This window comes from Penaeus monodon, chromosome 18, assembly GCF_015228065.2.
Source record: "Penaeus monodon isolate SGIC_2016 chromosome 18, NSTDA_Pmon_1, whole genome shotgun sequence".
Lineage (NCBI taxonomy): Eukaryota > Metazoa > Arthropoda > Malacostraca > Decapoda > Penaeidae > Penaeus > Penaeus monodon.
The window spans coordinates 48,471,991-48,476,990 of record NC_051403.1 but is presented as its reverse complement, the minus strand read 5'-3'; the positions used below and the strand labels follow the sequence as shown (position 1 = coordinate 48,476,990).

At 42.5% G+C, this 5,000-nt stretch overlaps 1 protein-coding gene across 4 annotated transcripts in view; it reads right to left on the bottom strand.

Annotated features, from left to right (window-relative positions):
• The window catches only part of LOC119584574, a gene marked incomplete at its 5' end in the record, with an annotated part of 48,907 nt that overhangs the window by 24,760 nt on the left and 19,147 nt on the right, over positions 1-5,000 (bottom strand).

Here is a 5,000-nt window from a genome sequence, read left to right as displayed (position 1 = left end):
TTTCCATTTTTAAAATTATTTAAAAATTTTTTTAAAAAAAAAAAAAAAACAATCATAAGCAAAAATTACTTATGAGATTATGCCAATACCACACACTATAAACAAAGAAAGAAAGAAAGAAAGAAAAAAAGAATAAAAAAAGAAAGAAAGAAAAAAAGAATAAAAAAAAGAAAGAAAGAAAAAAGAAAGAGAGAAAAAATGGCATGAAATATTAAAAACCATGCAATAACATTACACATAAAGTCACTGGGCCCAGCCTAAGCCTTACGCTACTGACAGTTCGAGTGACACAAGGAGATAAAAGATACTGACAACTGGAGTTCATAGTATCTGTGACAGCCAACTTTCCACTATCTCCCCCCCCCCCCCTGCTGTCTCATTCTTGAACCCCAGATGGTAAGAGAAGTTAGGTTTTTGTGACACTCTAAATGGGGGCCAGACTTTTTTCAAAAATCGATTTTGTGTATACTTAAAGTTGTACTTTTCAAAACAAATCTTCTTCATTTGTGTTTTGTCTTTTCCAGTTTTTATGTAGCAAAAAGAAATGTAGGGAGAAGAAGGGAAAAGAAATTTAAAGATATTTTACAAAATTACTTATAAATATTTAAAAAAAGTAATTTATATAAAACCCAAAATATAAAAATCGAATGTGTTTAAAAGATGTAAATGGCTTTGGGTTTTTATAATACGTAGACCGGGGAAACTGACATATTTGATACCAAATGCATTTCTGTATAAAATAAAGAAAGAGAAATTTTTTTGACACTGCAGTCTAAAAATCCTCATGCCATAACAATAACTTTGAAAGGGTAAACTAGAATTATCCAATCAACAAATTTTTTGTGGCAAATTCTGTGGTTTGGTGGACGACATGTCGACACCAAGGTATGCAATACAGTATAATGGGAGAGGAGACACTGGGTTTTGTATGCAGGCAATATTAGGGCATAGTATTAATAAGTCTGAATGGATACTACCACTCTATTAAATAATTTGAAACCCTATAGTACATATCAAACAGGCCTTTTCTTATAAAATCTTATAAAAATAAAATGACATACACAAATTCACATCTATCCCTATAAGACCAATCCAGAATTGATAATAACACTAACAACATACAATTTTATGTCAAAGGATCACCTATTTGTGACAGACATATGGTAGTGTGTAAAGAGACAACTAAACCTTTCCTTGCCATAACATCAACTCCAACCCCTGTGCAATAAAAGATACATTAACCACACAGTCCGAAAACATAAAATAAAAAAAACGCCAGCCATTAGTTATCACAATAAGGGAAAATATAATTAGCAATTTATTAAACCGAGTACTAATTTACCTACCACTTAATACACACAAAAAATACATCATACTCGCCTTTACATCCATAATGAATCTTTCTACCGTGAGCAAATTCCCGTCTCATCGCAGACACGCCGCAAAAAAAGGAAATTAGGAGAGAGAGACACACAACACGAGCAGCAGCAACTCGATGTTCCCCCTCCACCAGGATGTTTAAAAACGCCAACTTCTCTTTACTCCCTCCTTCTCTCCACTCTTCTACCCCCCTTTTTCTCTCTCCTTAATCCCCCTCACACCTTCTTCCAGTGTGAGGTGTGAGGAAGCGCCGGCTATCCCTCATTGAACATGGTTATTGCACGACAGACGAGCGGCAACGTGCAAACCCACCGACAACAACAACAACACTAACTCAATGACAACAACAAAGCACCCACACCTCCACCCACTCCTTGCCGGGCGCCTCCGGCCACCCAACTTCGGACATTTATTTCCACACTTTTACTAACTTCAGAAGCATGGGAGGCTCGTCCATCCAATGGAATGAAGTTGGAAGGTGGCGAGGAGGTGGAAATGAGTGAGGGAAAATAGGCTCTTTCAGCGTTACGAGGGAGCTCGCGGTGGTCACGACCCGCAACGCCATCTGTCGGGTCGCCATTCAAACTACTTCTGTAAACAACTTCCTTTTACAATTCCTCTCACACTACTACGAACCCTCTTTAAAAATGAATGGGTGCTCGCTCACCTCCTAACTTCAATGCGATACACGGCGACGCCCACACGGACCCAGGCCAACCCTTTTTCAGAATGAATTTCTACTGAAAGCGAGGAGGAAATGGAGAAAGAGAGACAGAGAGAGAGAGAGAGAGAGAATAAGGTTCATGATGTTGGCAACAGACAAACCGCCTCGGGCCGGGATGAGTCATGCAGGAGCAGCAGGCGAGGAGGAGGAGGAGGAGGAGGAGGAGGAGGAGGAGAGGAGGAGGAGGAGAAGAAGAGAGAGAGAGGAGGAGGAGGAAGAAGAGTAGGAGGAGGAGAAGGAATAGGAGGAAGAGAAGAAGAAGAAGAAGAAGGAAGAAGAAGAAGAAGAAGAAGAAGAAGAAGAAGAAGAAGAAGAAGAAGAGGAGGAGGAGGAGGAAGAGGAGGAGGAGGAGAAAGAAATGGAGGAAGAAGAGGAGGAGGAGGAGGAGGAGGAGGAGGAGGAAGAGGAGGAGGAAGAGGAGGAGGAGGAGGAGGGGAGGTGGGGAGGTGGAGGTGGGGGGTGGAGGGGGTAGGAGGGTGGGGGTGGAGGAGGAGAAGGAAGAGAAGGGTGGTAATGGTGGTGGAGAGGGGAGGTGGAAGTAGAGGAGATGAAGAAGAGGAGGAGGAAGTGGTGGAAAAAAAAAAAACATAGTAGTTGCAGGGGAAGAGTACGAGAAGGTAGTAAGGAAGAGAGGGAGAATGAATGGATGGAAACAAATGAAGAGAAATAAACGTTAATAAGGTGGAGGAAAAAAAAGCGAAGAGGAAGAAACGGAGGCAGGCAGAGGCAGTGAGATCCGCACACATTTTTAGAGTGGCACACTGAACTCGCCGACACCCCCACCTTCCCCACAACAGCTCCTGCCAACAGCTCAATCCGCATGTGCTAAAAGGCTCGAGTGCGTCTTGTCACAGAACGCGCGAGGATCTGTCTTGCGTGGCTCTTTTTTTTACATATACCTGCAGTCGATTCATGGATAGTCAATATTGAGATCCACTTTGCACCCCGCGGTCGACTGCCATTGAGCGCGCGGACATATTTGGTGGCTCCGGTGAAGGCATACCGTTAGTGGGGAATTAACAGAGCAAGTGCGATTAATCAAGGGCCTGATATTAATGGCGGCTAATCAGCATATTGCTGAGTTGTCTTGGGAGTTGCCTTTATTGATATCACAGCAATGGAACGCGGTTTTTGTACACTATTGAAAAGCAACACGATTCTGATATATTCAATTTCTAAAAAAAAAAAAAAGAGAGACCCGAGCCATAACTTAGCAAATACTTTACAACGTTCGTCGAATTCTTCAATCGAAAATCGTTAACGTTAAATAAAACAATACGTAAAAAGCTTAAAGAAAATGGAATCGACATGTGTTTCCCCGTGGATGATCTGCACTAGTTACCGATCTCAATAGACTGAGTCATGTGGGTTATCTGGTGCTATATCTCGTGTGACAAGCTTGGCTGCGCAGGGAGTATGTAGAATGTTCCCACTCCACTGCCTTGGCCCATCACACCTGTGGTTTTAGCCCACTTGCAAAAAAAATGGTAAAGATCATAGAAAATTTTCGTCCTATCATTGCCGTAATTGGACTATCAACCTACACCCTCACGTTTCTCCCCCCCCCCCCTCCTCCTTTAGCTCCACCCCTTTCCCCATACCCCCACCCCCACCCCCAACCCCCATTCCAATACCCCCACCCTCTCCAACGCGATCGCCTCTTAGACCAATTTAAGTTTCCCACCTGCTGGGAACGCGGCTGTCGGCGAAGTGAGGGTTCATGGAGAGAACAAAAAAAAGAGAATGAAAGAGAGAGAGAGAGAGAGAGAGAGAGAGAGAGAGAGAGAGAGAGAGAGAGAGAGAAGAGAGAGAGAGAGAGAATAAGGGAAAGAAAATAAGAAAAAGACAAAGAGAATAAGAAGAAAATGAGACAAAGAGAGAATAACAAAACGAAAATAAAACAAAGAGAGAAAGAGAAAGAGAAACAAGAAAGTGAAAGAACACAAACCAAAGCGCACAACGAAAGAAAGAGAACGAGAAATGAAGAAAAAAAAAATAAGAAAAATGGTTTCACAGCCGGAGTTTCCTCGTGTGACCCAGCGACCCCCCGCATCCGTCCCGCGCTGCGCCGAACAAAAGAGCAGCGTCGGCCGCGGATTCTCCAGTGCGCGAATTCACCACAACAAGTACGCCCGTGTTTTGACACCGTCCTTTGTCCGCGGGCGGTGTTGGCCTTGCGCGTGCGTCATTAATATAGCGGGGTGTATTTTCCCTTTATCTCCCCGATTATGTTCAAGTACTTGGGTCTTTGTGTGCGAGCGCGTGTTTGCATAGAGGTGTCGCGACTAAGGGCCTTGTAAGCCAAGTATGCTTAAGGGTTAATCCAGATTAAGTAACAAGTAGTGTAATTATAATAGTCTTGATAATAATACCGAGGATTATCATCATCATCATCATCATCACGAATGGCGAAACCACTTATAACAATAATTGTAACAATAACAAACGCTAATAATCAAATCAACCATCAATAACAACAATAATCAAATCTCATATCAAATAAAAACTCTCACAAACACGACATTTACAATTCAAAACGATAACAACAATTCCACACAACAAATCTCAGCCGATATTTTTTTTTATACAGAGCAGCCGACCAGATCCCTCCGCGACTTGTCATTACAGAGCAATTTTCGGCCCAATTAAAAAATATATGTCTGCTTGATTAGATAACCACAGGCAATTAAATTCACCGAGTGCGTCAATTAAGGTGGACGACTGACGAATTTGGTCATCTGAATGGACGCTTAAGGATCCCTGACTGAAGGAACGAACGAAGAGAGAGAGAGAGAGAGAGAGAGAGAGAGAGAGAGAGAGAGAGAGAGAGAGAGAGAGAGAGAGAGAGAGAGAGAGAGAGAGAGAGAGAGAGAGACAGACAGAGATTATCCCTGAT